The 22,452-nt window shown below is 37.8% G+C and overlaps 1 protein-coding gene across 2 annotated transcripts in view; it reads left to right on the forward strand.

Annotated features, from left to right (window-relative positions):
• STAC (SH3 and cysteine rich domain) overlaps positions 1-22,452 on the forward strand; it is a 291,976-nt gene that overhangs the window by 136,741 nt on the left and 132,783 nt on the right. The window contains exon 1 of one of the 2 annotated variants that reach the window (XM_072033145.1): positions 13,788-13,894. The exons of the other annotated variant lie outside the window; for it this stretch is intronic. The gene's annotated coding sequence lies outside the window, so the exon portion shown is untranslated. Of the gene's footprint in view, positions 1-13,787; positions 13,895-22,452 lie in introns of those variants that run through there. 2 annotated transcript variants of the gene reach the window in all.

Raw genomic sequence — 22,452 nt, forward strand, 5'->3', positions numbered from 1 at the left:
AGTGGTTTGCATCAAACACATGAAATCCTCAGCCCACAGCTATGTCTAAACAGAGCATTCTACAAGCCAGAGACCCTGATATTTACTATGTTACAAGAAAGTCTTTGGATACTTTGAGGATAGATGATGAAAAAAGTAAACAAATGAATAGCTCTGGGATGGAATTATAAGAACTATCACAGGAAAAGTCAGTTAGGTTATCTGCAAATAGTTCCCTCCTCCCTAGTGTGGCATTGCTGCCTAGTTATATATCATTTAATAAGAATGTGTTTGTTCTGTTTTATTTGTGAGGCATGTCCTAATAAATTATTCACTATCTTTTGTGCACCCATAGCTTATAGCATCAAGAAATAAAATATTTCTTGTGTTTTATAAGGAAAATCTCTCTATCTCTCTTTTTTTTTTTCCCTGAGATTTTAAAGGACAACTTATCACTGTTGTTATCATTTGTGATATTTGCAGTATTTACTTGAATCTGTGTTTGATTTCATTGGAGGCTCTAATTTCTCATTGTGAGTGAAAAAAATGTCAAAAAAAAAAAAAAAAAACAGTCAAAAAAATGAAAAAGTAAGAGGTTGAAAAAACAAAACAAAAAACCTAATCCATTGTGGCCTGTCGCTGCTGACATGATGTGGGAAGAAGGTCATTGAAATGCTGGAAAAGCCTGAGTCACAGCTGATTAGGAAAAAGTTTACGACAGGGAATCTACATGTCCTGCAAGCAAAACAACTGTGAATTCCTAAAAGTCCTCATTTTGTGAGTTTGAGACGCACCTTTCACAGTGGTCAGCATTGCCATCAACTTAGTGATTATAGGAGATGAATACTCTGCATTGAAGTCCTGCACAGATGGCTGGAGATGAGTATGTCAGGGAAACTAGTGGAAATATCTGATCCCATGAGGTATCTCAACATGGTAGTCAGTAAATTATTTTAAGAGGAATGTGTTTAAAAGTTTAAATTCTACTGTGTAAAATAGTGAAGTAATATTCTTGGTGGGAGGCTATGAAGTTTGTCATAGTCCAAATGGTTTAATATTGATATTTATAAACCTGACTACTTTTTTCCTCTTAAGAACGCCTTTTGTTACGAATTACTTTGTCTATATATTAGTTACTGTTTATTTTTGATTTTATGTAGTGTTCCCTTTCTGTATTGTGCCAGCAATAAGCAAAGTTGTCTAGCTGACTTGGTGTTTAAAACAAGAAATAGGTCTGATAGTCTGCTGTCCTTGTCTCCCCACCACCACTACCCCAGCTTGAGTAGGCCTATTTATTAGATTTACCTTTAATGGAAATCTTTCCACCTTTCTTCCCTTTACCTTTATATTTTGTGCTGATCTCCTTTTTAGAGTAGGCTTGGCAAATTGTGTGCAATAGTCAGAGCAGGGGCAGAGTGCCTTCTTCGTACTAGTGAGGAAGACTAGTGTTAGTGCTGATACTCAGTATTGGTTCAAATTCCATTTTTATAGGCTAACATCTTGTTTTGTTCTTGCTGCCACTTTGTGTTGAGGAGATGGTTTTGTTAAATTGCCTGCTGTGATACCCAGGTCTTCTTCTTGAATGCTTTTGGAAGACAGATTAATCGTATGTGAGCACTCTAAATTGCTTTTTCCTGTTATTTTCAATATGAGTCCTTCAAGGAGAGATTTGTCTTCTATCTTGCAGTTCCGCAGAAGAATCCTTCCTGTCATTGGTATATGAAGCTGAGTAACTCTGTGCAGATCACAGCTTTACCACCTTGTTATTCCTCCAGAAAGTTTAAAATTCCAGTACAGTCTAAGTTGTTGTTCTGTACTGGTGACCTAAAAAAGTTTTGTTTATATACTTTCTTGTCCCATCAAGTGCACTGGCAAAGGATTAGGCCAAAATCTGAAACAAAAATAGAGTAAACATCTGGGCTGAATTTATTTTAATCTCTGCTTTCAAAGTTTTGGTTTATTTTTCAAAATCGATTTTCCAGAGAACAGGCTGGCCGCTCACTCTTCTTGTAAACAGGGTTGTCAAGCAAATTCCTCTCTGACACTGGCAGACAAAGCTGGACCACAATGCAGATAGTCAAAGACATATTGGCAGTACATGTTTTATAGGTGCAAGACACATGCTAAGTCACTGAAGAGGTGTACCAAATTTAATTTAAGTACTGAAAGGGAGAAAAATCCTCAGACATTGAAATCATAATTTATCTGATGATATAATTTATGGGAAGGAAGAGAAGGTAACATAAAGCATGATTGAATATCAAAGAAAACCAGACGTGTATCAGGCAATAAATTTAATGATAATGATGGTGAATTACTGAGATTTCAAACTATACCATCATTCTTCTCAAGGGAATGCATATACTCATGTAAGAGCGGAGAAATTTTTAATTATTTATCAAGCATTTGATGGTATTTCTAATGGTTGTAAGCAAAATACTACTTTTAAATGCTCTTTGCCTCATACTGTGGATAAGACTATACTGTATGTAGAGGTACTTCAAAATAGGAAAATTACTCATTCCAAGTTACTATGACATCCAGACATTTTTACAAACAAGTGCATTTTAACTAGTTCCTCTTATGACTTACTTTGGGTTTTCACATTGAAGACTGATCTGAGAAATAGTTCTAATTGGGACTCATTAAAAGTTTGAGATTTAATACACTGCATAGAGCTATTAATTTGGCATAGCAAAGAAAGGGGTTGTTTAAGTTTCATCAACTTGTGTGAAACAAGCATGTGGCTGAATTCTAAGGTCACACAACTTTAGTTGTCATTTCTTCTAGTATTCTGAAACGGGCTTGATACTATCCTGTTGCATGAGCTGTCTGCTTTGTGCTTTCTTGAGCCACCTTTTTGCATATACAGAGACTGTGGCACAGTAGAACTGAAATTCACTTTTCCTGGCAGAAGTCAGATTTTATATTCTGTAATCAATGCAACACTTGGGTCAGAGGTACCTCTATATAGTGAATAACAAATATATGGCAAAGTAACAGATGGAAAAAGAAGAGGATAATCCGGTTAAGACAACAGGATACTATTTGAGGGGTAAGACTTGACCACCTTGTGTTTTTTTGTTTTGTTTTGTTTTTTAGAAGTCTTGCTTAGAAGATCTAGAAATTATGGCATTTTACACAGTTGTATGACCACACGCCACTGTGCTGTTTATCTTTTTGTTCTGGGCCATGGTTGCAATGTCATGTTGAGGCCTCTGTGTCTCCAATCTTTACCATTGAAATACAGAACAATTTTTGAGGTGTGAAAAAGCCATAACTATTATTTCATGTCTTTATGTTTATATTGAGGACTAACACAAATTTGAAAGATACTGCAGGTGTGCATCCAGCCAGGAAGGTTAGGGAAATGCCTCATGGATGTGGTAAAATGTGGGTGCTCAAGCCTGACCTCTGCTTGTTAAAGTGTAAGCCATGATCTCAGATGGAGTGAGGAGAGGAAAAAAAAAATCCATAGAAATCCACAAACCCAAAAGATGTAATGCAAACTAAACAAAATAGTAAAAAAAAAAAAAAAGGCGCATACCCTTAAATAGCTGGATTACTTTAGAGATGACTACAGCTAGAACAGTTCCTACGCCTATCAGTAAGTACAGTTAAAATAACTTCATAAATCTAGTCCATTAGGGTATATTACTCCATCACTGTTTTGGTGTGACAGCAAAACTACAGTGAACTCCTATGAAATGAAGCTATTTATTGACAAACAACCACGTCTTTGAAAAAGTGGGAAACGAATGTTTTTTTTGTTTCCCTTCTCAGTTCTTTTCATGTGCATCACTTTAACATCAAGTGATTACTACTGAATAGATCAAAACCATGAGTTAAATGAACACTGATTGCCTTTAATCCGAGGAAAATACACACTTGAGAGGTGCCTGCTTTTCTTCCTTCTCTTAAAGCCTGTTCAAGCAACCTATTGAGGGCCTATACACTGCCAGCCATTGAGAAGTGTGCCTTTTTTTTAACTTCAAACCCAAAGGAGAGTGTGTGCTGGGGACTGAGCCATGCGTGGATAAAAGTCTCTGACACACAGTGCTCAGCACAGAAGTGCAGAATGGTTCAGTGAGAGTCTGAAGGCAATGGGTTATAAAGGAACCTGATCTGGCAGATTTCACTTCCATTAAAAGAAATTAATCCCCTGTTCAACAGACCCAAAATAGAAGCTCTTTTGCCTGCCTGGTAAATAGTTTCTTGCATATTTGCATCTCATTGGCTTTTTCTCAATACTTAATGGTGCAGCTGCTTTTTGCTCATGATAAATTGGAGTGGGGAAAAACATATCAATTTGGTAGTAATGGTGTGTCTAATAAACTTGTTGCCTCTTGAGCATCTCAGTCCTAATCTCCTATTAGTTCCAGGAATGCTTCATTTATTTCCTTACTCTCTCTCTGTTCCTTATTAGTTAAAGTACAAGTTTAGTAAAATGAATTTCCACATCAGCCATCTTCTCTTGAAAAGCTCAGTTGAGAAGTTCACACCTTGCATCAGCCATTTTGAAATTGTGCAAATGGCAAATTACAAGAAGAGCAAACTAGGGAGCGAACGGCTAGTACATTTTAAGCATGTATTTTTGCTCCATTGCCCTTCACCTACAAGCTGCATATAGCCAAATTAATATTTTCCTTGTCTGTCACTTCCATGTAATGACTGAAAACCTTCTTTTTATGTCACAATTTATATGTACCCTGATTTAGCCACTGTGAAAGCCAGGCAGGCCCTAATGTTTAAATTAGGCTTTCTGGTTCTCTCTCAGCCTTCAGTGGTAATAATGAGTACAGTGAAGAAGTGGACGTGAACATAGTTTTAATCCTTTCATTTGAAGAGCTGGTGAAAAATTAGGATCTTAATTGGAAAGAAACATTGTTGATAGTTGTGTATCAGGGCAAAACTCTATTGACTACCAGCTGTGAGTAAAAAAGCTTCTTTGTTGAGGGCAGGAGGTGTTAAATAGGGAGAGATTTGTCATAAACCAAAGGAAAACTAAACCAATACAGTCTGTATGAAAACTGAATTAAAAGCTAGAATTCTTGAAATTTACATTGTCCGTACTCATTTTTTCTTCAGATTATGTTGCTTTTCAAGTATTTAAATTTTATTTTTTTTAAGTCAATATTTCTCTTACTCCATTTCTATTTTCCAGTCTGAACTGGAAATGCTTCTTGTGAGTAGTTTGCTGAATCAATTCTTAGAATTTGAGAATGAATTCTTTGCGAAAAAATAAACAGAAGTGTATGTTTTGATCCTATATTTTTCCAGCATGCAACTTTAAAATGACATTAATAGTTCTTCTAATCACACCAGTCAAGAATTATTGAAAATGCTGTGACATTTTTGCTTTTTCTTTTGACATTCATTAAGCTAAATTGAGTGATAAATTTGCAGACTAATTGCTTTAACCTTTCACCTTAGAATTTGTTGTCATGAAAAGGAAAAATTTTGCACGTTATAAATAGGGAGTTTGTTACAGTACTATGAAAACCATTAAGCCACACTTACAGTCTGTTGTTTCTGAATGGACATAAAACCGTTTGCTATTTGCTACATGGCATAGTGTTGAATCCTGAAAGGCATTCACCATGACACAGTGTAGGCAGGATGACTAACTTCCCATTGGTGTCACTGGTGACTCTACACAACTCATGAGCAGAATGACTGAAAAAAATAGTCAAACCAGAAGCAGTTAAAAGGTCAGAGAAGGCACAGCCGGAAACTGTGTTTAAATGGGGGGAGAGGCTTGGAGCCAATTATCAGAGAAGTTCTTACAGAATGAGCTGAAGATCTAACTAGTTGAACATATGCATATTGCAGTGGCTCTGTATTTTAATTTAGGATTAGGTCTTTATATTATATGACGAATATAAAGAGAGACTTCTCCAAGCGTTCTTAGGAGCCTTATGACTCTATCTGCTATACAAAGAAAAGGGATTGTTTCAGTTTAAAAAACAAATAAAAAGGGCACCCTGGTTCATCTGCAGATTCAACAGACTTTCAAAAATGCAAGAGGTGTGGAAGAGCCTTAGATATGTAGTTTAAATTTTCTCTTTTTCCTCTCCAATAGCCGTCTGCTCTTGTTTGTTTGAGAAGATACAGATATCCACCAGGATTTAGCTGAACACATAGCTGAGCAGCTATGGTTCAGAGGATTCCCTGGACTTTCTCTAGCAGGCACTTGTAATATTTACCATTGGTGCGAAGTGTTAGTTGCTTGTTTGTTCCTAGATTAAAAAGCTGAGTGTTTCACTGTTGATGAGCAGCCTTTTGAAATAACAAGGCTTTCAGAATTAGATTTTTATTTCTCTATTGAAAGGCTTTTTTATTGATTGATTATTTATTGAAAATAAGGTTTCTTGTATCAGGGGAGAGAAGAAAAGCGAAAGCACAGCAGGTCTGTCCCTCCTCACTTGTTAATTACCCAGCAAGGAAGAACTTCACTCCCACCTTCTTCATCCCAAGCAGCCTTGTGCTGTGGACTTTACCAGGGCCATGTCACAGCCATTTGGATCTTTTGCTCGTTCTTGACCTTGAAGAAAAAAATAATTTAGAAACAAAGTCTCTGATGGACACAAGAAGTATTTTGTTGTTTCAGGTATGTGCCGTCATTAATTTTCTGGTGCCTGTTTATGGCCTGGCACAAGGGAATTCTCTTTCTCATTGCATGCCAGCAGCTTACTGATAGACAATTTCCTTTGAAGAACAAGTATACTAAATTTAGAATGTAAAGAGAAGACTGATACAAAGTGTGATAGTGCACAGTGGGGGAGATAAATTTTTCTTCAAATGCTTAATTACATCTGCCTCACTAGCTATTAACCTAGCTATTGTAGAACTAGAAAACCCTCCTACTGTAGACCCTGAACAAACTCTCTCATCAAAGATCCTAGTTTAATGGAAATGAGAAATTTTCACTAAAATATATTGTTTTTTATTATCTATTATTACTGCCCTGAGAAGATAAAAGATAATGTTGCCCAGACAGGCCATGTAAACTACATCCATGAAAACATTAAAAACCCAAGTGGGTGAGGCCCTGGCCCATAGCTCACCTGTTTTGCGTAGTGGGGAGCAGGGGGGGGGGAACCTCAAGAGGTCCCATCCAGCCTCAGTTATTCTGTGATTTTTTAATGATATTCACTGCTTTGCTAGTTGCTCAAGATGCAGAGAAGCCACCGGCTGGCTTTGAAAAGCCTGTGTTCTAGATTTAACCAATAGAGGTGATGCCAGCCTACTTTACGTACCAGCAGACCCTTATCTGTGAAAACTCATGTAATTTGCAGTAATAAAATGGCTGGTCTAAATGCATTTGCAGCTCTAAAAATAACATTTCATTTCAAAATTAGCATATTTTCAACTAAGGCTCACCTGTCTTTTACAAAACAAGAAGCATGCACGTTAACTACTAATTGTTCTGTCATGGAAAAATATATAAATTAAATTGACAAATGTGAGAAATGAGCTCTCTGTAAATAAGTATGAGAGCTGCACATAGGTAAGCTGTGATACAGAGCAAGAAGATTGAAACTAAGTTTAACAAAAACTTGGTATTGGAGAACTAGGAGGCAGGAATGAATCAGGCAAGGTATGCCCATCAAGGCATGGTACTAATTTTTTTTTTTTAATATAAATTTATTTATTTATTTATTTATCATTGTGTTGGTTATCTTTCAAAATGTTGGTGTCCTGAAGGCATCCTGCTGAGAATCTGTGTCATTGTCAGAATGTTCAAATACCCAGATGCTACTTGGAAAGTACAAAACAGTGTGCTGTGCATGCATGGAGAGTATGTTTTGTCAGCCTCACTTGCTGTCCAAAGATGACACTGAATTTATTGTGAGTTGAGTCCTGCGTTCATTCTACTGAAAATATGATTTTATATTCTGATCACTTTTCTTAAGCTAGAGAAAACCACTTCGGGTAACTCTGCAACGTAGGTACTACTCTGTGCTGGGGAGGAAGCTCTATCACCCTGTCTAGATGAGCCCTGTGGGAGCAATGGTCTATGCAGACAACAAGACCTTCAGGAGGTACTGCTTCTCCAGGTTGGACAGCAAGTTCCATTCCCTCCCTCCAGACACCTAGAGGATACAGTAAGGATACTGGTAATTCACTAAGCCAAGCTGTCACTTCTTGCTATGCCTTGAAACTTCCAGTTTACATCTCATACATGAATGCTCACAAGGCCAATTTGAGTTTCTAAATGAATTCTGTTTGTGGTAGGACATAACAAAAATAACCTACTAATGAAACATATACATCTTATCTGGAAAAAATGGAACCCAGTAAAGAGTAGTGACTACAAGACTTTTGGAAGTTAGAAGGGGAAAGGGAATTTTGAGAAGAAAATTATAATCCATTAATTAATTAGTATATTTACGCTTGGTCTTGGCAGTTACTTGAGCAGAAAGAAACACTGGCCTGATTTTTATTTATTCATTAATCTAACTTTTTGCTTAATACTCTACAGAGTTTGAGATTATGTCTATTAATGGTTTTTCAACCTGTGACCATTACTACAGGTCATTCTGGATACTTTTTGTCAGTTTATTTTTTTGTTTTTCTGAAATGTTTCATGTCTCTGAAAAAAATATAACTTCAGTGTTTAAAATCAAGCATTTAAAACTGGAAATAATCAAGACTACAGATGCTTCTCTGACTGCATAGAACTTCCCAGCTTGTTGCAAATTTTTTGCTCAATTGTAGTACTGAAAATAACCTTCATTATCTCTTTTGATGCAAATATGCCAGAGACAGGTGCTAACATAATCAGAAAACTTCTCTCTGAAAGGTTAAGTTGATTCCTAACTAAGAAATCTCATTAACCAAGAGCTGTTATTCTAACTCCAAAGCTCACACCTGTAGTAGTGGAAATTGCCAAGTGGCACGTAGACTTGTAGACATTAATCACCTTTCAGCTAAATACTTTCTTTCCAATAAGTTCTTGCATTGCTATATCCTCTCTGTTGCCAAGCATTGTTATTTTAATATTTGCTCTCAGCCTAATTTATTGGCTAATTTAAGTTCAATACATTTGGACTGCAGCTTAATTTGGATTCTGAAATTTGATCTACCTGTGCAAATAGTTATTTTTTCTGTAGCTAAACTGGGAGGGGTGTGTGTGTGTAGTGGGGAGAATTCCGTTAAAAGATGAACAAATTAAATTGTGTGATGGTATAGGAAGATGCAAATGTCGCTTACTGCAATGTTTCAACTAAGCCACTTCAGCATCAAAGGGTGTTCTTGAATTCTGGTTGGGCGATAGTCACCCTATTGCGTACGTCAAAACCCTATGTGCATATCTTACAAGAGTTTGGATCTGAATGTTTGGTTGCAAATGTTGTTTTCCCTAGCTCAATCTTTAATACTCTTACCACTAAATCTCTAACAGTTTCACCTTTTGTTGCCGACGGAAGGAAGACCCAGACGCTCAATATGAGTGAACAGTGAACTTCAACTTTAATGGATAGCTCAGTCGCCTTTTATCTAGTTTGAACATATTCAACTCATACATATTGCAGAAACTAAGCTCAGGATTGGTTAACACTTCCCGGGCTTTTCAGTCTGGTCCTCCTTCTTTTGGCTACCTGTCCTGCCTTAGGGACTTTCCCCGATCGCCCAAGGGCATCGTGTCCTTGAGCCTGATTGGCTCTCAGCCAGCTGCATACGTGCCCAGGCTCATGTGAGTTGAGTACGGTGCTTCACTAGCCCATTGTCTCCCAACTGCTCAACATCCACATGTCCTACCTCACTTAACGATTCCTCCACAACCTTTCTCATTTAACACTTAGCATATTCAAAAAATAGTACACTGACCACCTTTCATTACATTATAAAAGCTAAGGACTAGTCACAGATAGCAGGTGGGTGGATGGGCAGCTAGCCAGCCTAATCAGGCTGAGATCATAGGCAGAAGATACTGCCTTCCTCCAGTGATTTCTCACTTTGTTCCCCATGCTGAAAAACTTCTCAAAATACACAGCATTGTAGCACTAGGCTCTGAACTCCTAGTGTCCAGCTTTAACTGTGTTTGTTATCATGTTAAACATCTATAAGCAATCTTTCTAGGGGTGAAATCTATGCACTGGAATAGTTAATGAAGTGCTGTTATGTATATGGATATATACACACATAAAAACACAAGTATGTATAATTACTTGTATGTCTTTTATAAATAAAAGTGGTCCTACTAGGCTCTCCTAGGTTTTATTCTCTAATTTTAATTGAATATGTCAATAGGTACACACTATCTTTTGAGGTTGCTTACTGAAGAAGGGAACTTTCTTTTTTCCTAGTACACTATGCTCAGGCTGTAGGCACAGAAGCCTTTCCTTTTTATACACAGTGCCTGACTGAGATCCCTGTGTTATCCCATCATTTTTGTCAGCATCAACCTAATGCATGTTTGAATTATTTGTGCTTTAGAAACCCTATACAAAATTAATGAGGTACTTTGGTTTCCTTTAGCTGTAGATGCTTTTACATCAAAGCAGCCCTACTCTGAAATAGATTTATTTTTTTCTGAAGAGGAATGTAAAAGGCAATTAGAGTATCAATGGGAGACAGGTAATTCTTTTTTGTTCTTTAGAAATGCATCCTAAAAATCCTCCTTTTTCAAATCCACTTTTCTTATTTTTCAACATTCTAGATGACCAGCCCGATCTGAATGTGACCTTCAAAGTGAATCATCATAGAACAGTTATTGTACTTTTAATGCTGCTGCTGAAAATACTCCTGATTTTTTAGTAGTACTTGATTATTTATCTGCACACAATGGTTGTAAATTTCAAAATGGTCTGGTGGCCCTCTAAGCAGTACTGTGCCAAGCCCTACCAACAATTTATCTGTCTTCCAGGTAAGAAGGCTGGGCTGCAGCTTTATTGAATAATCTGTTAAGGTAGGAACAGCTAAGGCCGGAATTACTTGTGAGGGAAGCAGAGGCCAAGTGAAGATTGGAAGCTTTGCTTGGGTTTTATTTTCCTTCCCTTTTTAAAGGAAAATCATGAGAGAGCAAAGAGTTTAGAGGACTTAAAGGTGCATGAGGTTAAAGAGAAGCAGGAGAGAAGTTCCCATTTCCAGGAGGAGCAGAGACTTCTGCTGGCACCTAATGTTCACTTAGCAAAGAGTGGGAGATATCATCTTTCACGTAAAATACTTTTTTATAGTATTAAATAAAATGCCAGTAAGAAAGACTGCAAGAAAGTATTATTTGTGGTGGTCTAACTAGGGCAATCTGAAGAGCATCAGAGTCTAGCCATGCCTTGAAAACATCAGATACTGCTGCTCAAAGAAACTTCAGTTTAGAAAAAGGTTGTGGCGAATGTGAAGGAGATAAACACAAATACAGTTGATGGTAGTAGAAGGGCTGTTTATGAAGTTAGGTAGACAGCTGTATTACCTATTAAGGGACAAAGTAGGCATATATATATATATATATATATATATATATATATATATATGGCATACACATATATCCCGCTCTACTCTGCGTTGGTGTTCCCTCACCACAAGTGCTGTGTTCAGTTCTGGCACCACCGTACAAAAAGGACATTAAACTGTTGGAGAGTGTCTAGAGGAGGGCGACAAAGATGGTGAAGGGCCTAGGGGGAAAGATGTATGAGGAGCGGCTGAGGGCACTGGGCCTGTTCAGCCTGGAGAAGAGGAGGCTGAGGGGGGACCTCATCGTGGTCCACAACTTCCTCGCAAGGGGGAGTGGAGAGGCAGGTGACCTATTCTCTGTAAACACCAGTGATAGGGCCCACGGGAATGGTGTTAAACTGAGGCAGGGGAAGTTTAGGCTGGACATCAGGAAGAGGTTCTTCACTGAGAGCATGGTTGCACACTGGAACAGGCTCCCCAGTGAAGTAGTCACTGCACCAAACCTGTCTGAATTTAAGAAGCGATTGGACTGTGCACTTTGTGACTAAGTGCACACATGGTCTAAGCTTTTGGGTAGACCTGTGCAGTGCCAGGAGTTGGACTCAATGATCCTTATGGGTCCCTTCCAACTTGGGATTTCTATGGTTATATATGGTTATATATATATATATGTATATATGTATATGTATATATGTATATACTTATGAATCCTCTAAGAAAATCTTGTCCTGAAGTCCTGCTGCCAAACTGCATCTGAAGCAACATGATTAACAGAACAAGCAGACCTCAATGGATTCTGGTAGAATGGCAGATATTTCAGTGCTCTAAACATTGATATTTTTTTCAAGCTTAAGGAAGAACTGGTCCACGTGTAACACAGTATAGTAGTCAGTGACTCTGTGTATGTTTAGGTCTTTTTTTAATGCTTTGCTGGTTTTATCTCCCTTGATCCAAGGCCTGTGTAAGTAAATGGAAAGCCTCCCTTATGTTAAAAGATGTCTTGCATGGAGCTGTTGCTTCTGTAGCTCCTTCTGCTCCCTGTTCCCCCATAGAAGTGTCACTGAAAATAAAGTATTTTCCCTGCTGGGTCATCAGGAGAGAGCTGTTCAGGGATGCTTGCAGGCCTTGCCTATGGGTGGGCTTCACCTAGAGCATCATCAGCTTGTAATGTGGCTGCCTAGAGCCAGGACATCAAACTGAAGTGACAGAATAGGCTGATATTTTTGCCTTACATCAAGTTGTAAGTAACACAAACTTATAGCAAATTAAGTTTCTGTTACAGCAGACAGAATAAATAATTTGGGTTATAGGAGCTGGTGATGATGCACAAATATCTTCACATCCATCTCAGCAATTCAGTGACTAATACCACTGTGTAGTACTTCCATGTGTTAAAGCAAATAGAAACCTGAGTCTCAGTAACTGTAAATGGATAAAGGCATAGATATCACCATTTATACAGCAACAGAGTATGAGAGTGAGGATTAGTTACAGAGAGTGTAGATTAAAAGCTCTGTTGATCTGGTAAGAATCACAGAATCACAGAATCACAGAATTTCTAGGTTGGAAGAGACCTCAAGATCATCGAGTCCAACCTCTGACCTAACACTAACAAGTCCTCCACTAAACCATATCACTAAGCTCTACATCTAAACGTCTTTTAAAGACCTCCAGGGATGGTGACTCCACCACTTCCCTGGGCAGCCCGTTCCAATGTCTAACAATCCTTTCAGTAAAGAAGTTCTTCCTAACATCCAACCTAGAAGATAATGAGCAGTAGTTCCTCCATAATTGTAATGGTTCGGTGAAGGTAGAAATAACATCATTAAGGGTATTATAGACCACCTGCATGGACATGTTACCTTGTAAACTTGGCAGCATTCAAAGATTTCTTATACTGCTAGGAAAATGATCGTTAGAGATCTTTAATGCTTCTGATTCATACCAACAATTTCTCAGTTTTACAATCCGTAAGAATGATTTTATGCCTTGATACCCCTGAATCTGTAACAGGATAATTTAATTTTTCTCTTCTGTGTGTGTGTGCACATCCATGCATATACATTCATGCTGTATTCTATGTCTTCCTTATCTGACCCTCTGAAAAAAAAATCAGTTGATGTTACTGTACTGGGTCTGGCCGGAATGTTAACTTTCCCGGCAGCAGCCCATACAGTGCCGTACTCTGTACTTGTAGCTGCAACAGCCGTGTTACCACACCAGTGTTGTGTCTACTGCTGAACAGCAGTGGCACAGCATTGGGCCTTTCTCTAACCCTCCTAGGGGGTGGGCAAAAAGTGAGGAGAGAAACATCACTAGGGCAGCTGACCTAAACCAATCAAAGGGATATTCCATACCATGTGATGTCACACTCAGCAATAAAAGGTGGAAACAGGAAGAAGAGGGGAGGGGTGGGTCCTTGTTGGGAAAACGGCGGTCCTCCTCTCGAACACCGGCTGCGTGGGTTGAGGCCTTGCTTCAAGGACGTGGTCAATCATCGCTCATTTGTGGGAAGTAGAGAGTAATTTCTTTCCTCTGCACTTCCATATAGCCTTCATTTATTTTGTTTGTTTGTTTTCCTCCCTTCTTTTTATTTTTCCTTTTCCCCTTTCCCTTTTTATTTCCCCTTAGTTAAATTGTTTAGTTCATGGTAGTCTTTATTTAATTGTTATTATTATTTCCCTTTAATTAAATTATCCTTATCTCAACCTGTGAGTTGTTCTTTGCTTTACTTCTCCCCCTCCTCATCTAAAGGAGGGGGATTGAGAGAGCGGTTGTGGGGTTTAGCTGCCCAGCACGGTAAAACTGTAAAACCACCACAGTTACTTTGGAATTATATTACAGGTGGTAGGATTTCACTGTCGGTAAAAAGAATCAGTTAAGAAGTGGTCTCTGAACTGTGCCTCATTTCTGAATAGACTGTAAAAAAAAATGTAGCATAGATTATTGTTGTGTCTAGGAGTTGAATGCCACTATAGGCATACAAAAACTTTTGCCAAAAGATGAAACAGTGCAAAGTACTGAGTAGATTCAAAAGAAAAATGAGATGGGTATAAGCAGAAAGTTTGATATTTCTGAATTTACTGATGATCTTTGTCAGAAACATGAACCATAATAAAGTATATGGATTTTCTAATTTGAAAAATTAAGGCAATTTGAGCAGTAGCACAGACAAGAAGCTATTCTACTATGCTGATCATCTGTCATGAATAAAGACAAATGGTTGAAGGAGTTAGGCTTTATGCAAATAATTAAACTTAGATGTCTGGAGGGGAACTGATTACATATTACCCACTAGTGTGGTACAGTGAGAGAAACAGACAAAGCTGCTCTGTGAGAGAAACAGACAAAGCTGCTCTGTGAGGTCTTGTAGGTCCAGTAACGCTGATGAAGCAAGAGTTGTCTGAAATGTGCTGGCTACAAGTTGAAGTGGGCCTTGTTTGTTAAGAGAAACCAGTCACTGTCGCACACGATTACTACTCTAGGAGCAAAATGGATGGATATTTGTGGTGCTATATTCACAGTATATTTAGTTTATATACACAATTTATCATCTCTCTTGAGTTCTTCTGGGCTATTCTGGTGAGTATTGTGCTACAATGGCCTTGGATTCTCATTTGGTTTGCTCACAAGCTGTAGAATTTGACTCCTTCTTGGACAGAAGAGTGCATAATGTGGGCAAACCACATGTTTTACAATACCCCTATCTTCTTTGCCTGCAGTATTGAATTGCTAATTAATTAGTGTGTTAAGTTGTCCCATGGCCATCATCTTGAATCTTGAATCATGTCTTTCTCTTAGTATAAGCAAAGAATTTCTTAAGGCAAAGGTGGCACTTTGATTTCTTGCTAAATGATATTGTAGGTCTGACAGGACCAAGTAAGGCAAGCAACTATGAACTTAAACATGGTTTCCTAATATCTAAAGCAATTTGATTTAAAATGTTTGACTTGCATGCCAGTAACTCCCTGCAAAACCTGAAAGAATAAATCACAATGCATGTGTAACTATATATACACACAATATAGCATGCTAATAACTTGGGAAGAGCTCATCATGAGTTTTCTGCATCATGGAAGGACCTCTTTCTTTCTCCACTTTATACCCTTCTCTATATGTATTAGGTATATGAGTTGTGCTGGGTTTGCTTTCCTTCCTTTTTTTTTTCTTATTTTTTTTTTCTGCTTAGAAACCTGAGATATCTGGGGATATGGCAGGGGGTGCAAATGAGGAATTAATTTCTATTCTCTCTAGGAGAAATATGAACTTGCAATTCATTATTGATTATGAGACACTCAGAAAGATGGAACCATTTTTTGACTTTTCATGTTTGGAAATTCTTCTTTGGGCTCTGCTTCAGATAGTGCTGTGGATCCCACACTGGGTTTTCTCAGGGAACATCTAGCAGTTTATAAGCTTTTGGATATGGTCAGATAAACCCTGTCTCTCATGGTAGCATTTGCAAAAGGCTTCTCTCAGCAGCTTTATAAGCAAACACAACTTCCTGTACCTTTCAATGGCCTGGGCACATACATGTGGTGATTAGGTTTCATCAGAGTTTCAGTAAATTTTTAAACAGCACAAGTGCATGCTCTAATGTATAACCCAGAAGTGGTCTTTCTGTCAGCATGCCTGTGGGTTGTTTAGCTGCTTTTTTATTTTCCGTTTTTGACTGATTAATAATACAGTCAAGCTCCAAGTATGCTTGCAGCTGTACACATAAAAACAAACAAACAAAAACACATTTGTAACCTTGCATCTGTACTGGGTCTGGCTGGGATATTAACTTTCCCTGCAGCAGCCCATACAGTGCTGTGCTCTGCACGTGTAGCTAGAACAGCACTGGTATCAGTGTTGTGTCTGCTGGTGAGCAGTGCTGGTACAGCATCAGAACTCTAACACTCCCAGAGTCAGTAGGTTGGGGATCATCAAAAAGTGAGAAAGGAACATCACCAGGGCAGCTGACCTAAACCAACCAACGGGATATTCCATACCATATGATGTCACACTCATCAATAAAAGGTGGAAAAAGGAAGAAGAGGGGAGGGGTGGGCTCTTGTTGCAAAAACGTCTGTCCTCCCTAACAATGGCTACATGCCTGTTTCAAGGATGTGGTCAAGCTCCGCTTATTTGTGGGAAGTAGAGAGTAATTTCTTTCCTTTGCACTTTCACACAGCCTTTACTTGTTTGTTTGTTTCCCCTGCCTTTTCCCCTTTCCCTTTTTTCCCTCTAGTTAAATGGTTTAATTAATAATATTTTTTCCTTAATAATTATTTTTCCTTTAATTAAATTATCCTTATCTCAACCCATGAGTTGTTTCTTTCCTTTTCTTCTTCCTCTCCTCTTCTGAGTAGGGGGTGTGAGAGAGCAGTTGTGGTGGAGTTCAGCTGCCTAGCAAGGTAAAACCACCACAGCATCTTAATCCTCTTTTATATGTAGGGATGTCATAGCAACAAATGTAGGTAGAATGTGTATAATGTGTAGATAAAGTTTGTATTTCTTTGGCTTCTAAAGAGATGTGTGTGTTTAATTTCTTATTTAAAATCACATTTGTATCACCTTGCACAATCAACTGCATGAACGAAGATGACCTGATAGTCAATCTCTGTTTTACCCATTTAAAGGACTCATATTGCATACCCACAGACGATCATCAAACAGTCTTCTGCTCAGATAACTCTCTTTTTATTGCAATGTGAAAAGTGAATTTTGGAGTGGCTTGTTTCGTTTTTCAGTGAACCAGGCAGCTTATCATCCTGCTTTGCATTTCCCAGTGCGCTTTATATTGTACATGCCAGATGAGACAAGGTGCCTGTAGGGAGCTTTGAAGAAGGTAACAAACTCGTGAGGCAGAGATAGACAACAGATTAGGACCTCTCCTGTAACTGAAACTGTCCCAACAGTGCCAACCTAAATAGGAGATAACGTATTTTACTCCTGTCTTCTATGTTTATATAGCCTTGGGTTTTTGTTTGTGTGTTTGTTTGTTTTCCAGAATTTTCTTTCCTTTTTTTTTTTTTTCTTCTCAAGCACTTAAATATTTGCGTAGTATTTTCCAGAAAGCACTCTGAGTCATGTTCTTTGAATGCTGCTGTGTAAATCATGTATTTCAATTGATTAACAGTTTAAACCCTTTACTTAGAACAGTTGCTAAAATTAGTAACATCACAAAAAGACTGTCTGTAAGCTATGATAATGGCTTTGAAATAAATCATTAAGTTATTTACTTGGAGTTGAAGTTTATGCAAGCTATTCTGGTTTTGTTCAGGGTGGGTTCTCAGATTAGACTGTGTTAATCCATAATTAATGAACATATGGTGCTTTGAGACCTATAGATGAAAAATAGTTGTAACAACTTCTTACTAGTACGTTCATTCAAAATTAGAAAATCCTGCATTTTACAATTAGGCTGGATGATGTCATTAACTACAATCTTGATGTGGAACATTATGAACAAGAGCTCCAATCTGAGCACTTTCAGAATTCCTACTATAGAGATGATTAAGGAAAGTGTGTCTGTTTTGTAATGACACTTAAAATGCATTTTACTTGGTTATTTTGCAGGAATCAAAATGAAACACTTCCATCTTCTAAAATTATGCAAATATCTTCTACAATCTTCTGTCGCTCTTGTTCTTTCCTTCTTCATTTTCCCATAATTTAAATACACTGAAAGTGAAGTTAATGGGAAAGTTTAATTCTCAAACTGTAACCCTATAACATTTTTGAAAATGGACAAATTTTGAAAGAGCATTAAAATAAAAAATAGTTGAGATAATAACTAGTAGCTCTTTGTGGTTTAAAGATTTATCACAGTTGGTAATCAGAAGAGAGAATGATTTGTGCAATTCTAAGTTTTCTTCCTCAGCAGTTCTTGATCATGTTTTGGCTTGGTGTCTTCTTTTTCTTTTCAGTAAGATCTTTTCAGTAAGATCTAAGATTTCAGCATGTTTAATTCTGAGTTGGTATCCTGAGGAAACACCTATTTCTCTAGAACACAGTTCAGCTTTTGCAAACACTTATCAAGTCTTCTTTAGGTGCAAATATTCAAGGTACAAGCAGGACTCATATTCCAGGTTATGAAAGTAAACATACCGAGGAATTAACTTTATATACCTCTAGCTGACTATTCCTCTGACCCCTCTTTCTTTATGAGCCCAGAGCAGAATTAAAACAGACCTTTTTTTGGTTTTACCTTCCAAATGCATCAGTAGGCTAAATCCTGTCAGCATAAGACTTTTGTTGACTCACAATAATGGGCCCACAATGAAAAAGCAAAGGACAGCACAGTAAGCAAACAGAATGTTATGATCAACTCACCTGAAAGGTTACGTAATACTCTCTTATAGTGGCAATGCAAAAACTGTGTGTCTGGGGGTGTGGAGAAGGTGGCTGTTCTGCACGCATTTTCCCATGCTTCACCCTTCCTTGAATTTAGATAGACTAATTGTTAGTAATTGTCAGGTTGAATCTTGATGCTTAAAGGGTTGTGCAACTCAATGTTTGTTCAAGGCACAAAATTATATTTCTACTCTCTGTTAAGACCTGAGCATATGAGATGCAAATATGGGAATATACATCACAACATTCATAGTTGCACACTACATAACATGGCCATCAGTATCAGGAAGTCATCCTTTGTGTACCTTAGCAGGCAAAGGACAAGTTGAAGCCACTTCCATTGCTTGCAGACTACAGAAAGTTGCAAACAGACCTTCCTCAGTTGTAGTGCAGAATCACTAATGATGATTTACACTGAAGACATATCTTGAAGTCTTTGCACAGAGCATGCTTTCCTTTTAAGCATTCATTTAACTCCTTATGGGGAATTGGAGTACTCTAAAGATTTATAGGCTATGCAACTCATCAGTGGGCTTGAGTTCTGTTTGGTGTGAATTGGCATATATCAGGCCAATGTGATATTGACAGCTTTGTTAAATATCAGATGCCCACATGGATTATATTTACTATAGCTAGTAATGCATTATAATAGTACTGAACTCCAGAATCTAATGTAATACCCAGCTGGTTTATATGAACTAGAGAATAAAACATATCATGCCTACTGAAGCATTGCTACTTCTAAGAATGTTCCTCTTTTTTTTTTCTAGGTTTAATTACCTCTATAAATTCATATATCCTAAGATCAGTACCCTCACTGTTTCTTGTTCTAGATGAATATGATGATGACTGCGTCCCCCTTCTTTCCTTTTAGAAATAATGGTTCTTCATGGCACTTATTTTATACTCATATAGCAAAGTATCAGACACAAATGTCGAGACCCAAGAGGATAAGGACAGGAACATGTTACTACTTCTGGTGTCCTCCTGGGACTGAACACACTGGTCCTGGAGAAGACAGGATTTCAGCCTCTTGGAAAACTCACCTTAAAACTCTTAACAAAGTTATCTCCACGTCTAATAGGACTAGTTTAAAACAGCTTTATTTCTTCTGATAGCTTTTGAAAATAGTGGCAGGAAGTTTTCTTCTCTGGCTGGTACTTTTAGCTGTAGAGTATATAGCATTGGGCTACATATCATGCTTTTCAGCTCTGGATAAACAGAAGTGTTCCAAGGGCTGAATGACATAAACATTTACTTTAAAAAACAAGGCACAGTGCTCCCCCATGCATAATTATGGAGCTTCTCACCCGGTGAACTCATCCTAGAGGACTTTGAAGAGCAAAGCAGCACTCTAGTATTGTGACAATAAATGTTAATATAGTTTATAAAACTGAGAGTACTTTCTGTCAGTTCAAAGCCTCTGTCAAACAAGTGTGTCTTTTTATCTTACGTTAAAAGTAGATCAGGAAATGCTCTTCCTTTCTTCAGATATGGAGTGAGTTAAACAGTGAACATGAAAACAGACCTGTTCTAATCCTAGGGCTTCTGAAGGGAAATTAATACATATTTTCTGTTCTTTAAATTGCCTGTTGTTTATCATGTTTATGAATTCAGATTAAGTGTAACCTAAATATCCCAAGACTTGAATTAAAATAAAGACATGGTACTATTTTATTTTTTTTGAGCTTTGAGAGAAATTGGACATACAGTTAAGGTTATCCCCACAAGATATCTAGAAATCCCCTTTGTTGTAAGTCATGGTGTGTTTTTTTTGTTTTTTTGTTTGCTTGTTTTTTCCTGCACAGGCTATGTATATGTTAGTTGAAGAACATGTCAGATTTTGACAGGAAAATTGCAGGAGTGTTGTTGCATGGATGTGACAATGAAGGATCCTCGCATTTCTTGTTGCAGAGCAAAAGTAAGAAAGGATGTTGAGAGTCTTTTCCTTCTCCCATACAGGATAGATACCTGAAGACATACTGAGCGTAGCTTGAGCAGCTGAAGATGTGGTGGGACACCAATAGGGAATTTTCAAAAGTAATTGGACCTTTAAGTGTCTGAATACTGTTCAAAAATTATAATTCTTTCTGTTGCATACATGATTTTGATGTTTCTACTCTACCACAATCTTTCATCAGTGCTGAAATAGAAAGGTTAGTGCCATAGCAACAGTTTCCATTGTTTACTATAATGACCAGAACTCAAACCTTCAGAGTATTGCACTGTGTTAGCCTATCTTTAGCGTGCTGTTTCAGCCCTTCTCCCTCGCAGTTAAACAGGACTTGCTTATCAGCTAAGTATCTGTTCTCTCAGAGATTTGTGCAAATCACTGCTTATGCATGTTTACTGCTGTCTATAGGTACACAGTCATGAAGGACGTTCCAGTAGAAGTGTGCAGCCATTTTGTGCAGTTTGGAGTTAATGATGACTATAGGTAGTTCCCTAAACTTAATGATCTTAATTTCTTTTTAAATTGGAGTCTTGAAGCATCAGCATGGATGTTTTTTCCTTTTTTTTTCCCTCTATCCTCTATAGGATTTACCAAATATTTACATTCGGTAAGTGGAATCTTGACCTTCTCTTCAGGAGCATCCATGACTTCCATAGTAAAATTAGATGTTTTGTGAGTAAAACATGTTTTTCATTCCTTTACGCTGACTACTCTGTACAGACCAGAGATTGCATAGCAAATTCCTTACAGATGAGGGTGAGAACAATGCTGGAAATTTCAGGGAGCCTTAAGGAGTAACGCAAATATATATTGTGATTATGTAGTTTGCATTAGGACGGTAGGTTGCCTGTAAAACTCCAGCACTCAAAAATGTCTTTATTAAGTGCCATTCAGGCTTCTCCATCAATGTAAAACAGCAAGACAGAGTATTTGTTTGAAAATAATTGCCAGATCTGCCTTTCCTATCATTTATGCTGGTGATCAGCCCAATCTTCTTCTCTATCAAAATAAGCTTTCCTAGCATATGGCTAAAAAAGCAGACTTTGGAACAAAGATCTAGTTAGCCCTGTATTTTGACAATGCATAGAAGCTGATTCTGCTCCTGGGGATACTTGATGTCCATTTGTTCATTCATTTATTCATTGATTCTCTTTAAGTCCATCTCATTTAGTAGAAGAGCCTTGTGACAGACTCTTTGTGCCCTCCCACTGTCCATGTCCCTGCAGTGACCTCCTGGGCTTGAGAAGTTGGGCTTCAGTAAAATAGTAACCACTTCTCACGCCATCACAATTCTTGTTTCTTAGGCAATAAATCCATCATAACTATTGTAGATGTTTAATGAAGTTAGAGGAGGTGATTAGGTATCCCTAATCCATAATTACCATCTTTAAATTCACATCATCCCCTCTGCTTATTTGCTAATGTTTCTCTGACACTTCAAATGAATATCCAGATACAAAACAAGCGTCCCTTTAACTGTTCTTGTTTCAAAAAAAAAAATATTTGACTGTTTCCCAAGGCTTTTTGGGTAGTCCTAATCTTTTGATTTCTTTTTGATAGTTAACCTGGGTGCTGGTGATGTCTCACTATTTGATCAGAGTGACTGGTTTCTGCTGGCTTTTTTCTAGAAGGAGTGAAATGCACCAAACAGAGAACACACACACAGTCAGGTGGTGGTGGTGGTATTTATCCCCAGTTGTTTTGTAGGGACCTTGTCTCCCAGGCAAAAACTGTAGGATGTCTCCTTCATCAAAGGAGACATCACCATCCACATTTATTGTGTC

Source organism: Anas platyrhynchos, chromosome 2 (assembly GCF_047663525.1).
Source record: "Anas platyrhynchos isolate ZD024472 breed Pekin duck chromosome 2, IASCAAS_PekinDuck_T2T, whole genome shotgun sequence".
Classification (NCBI taxonomy): Eukaryota; Metazoa; Chordata; class Aves; order Anseriformes; family Anatidae; genus Anas; species Anas platyrhynchos.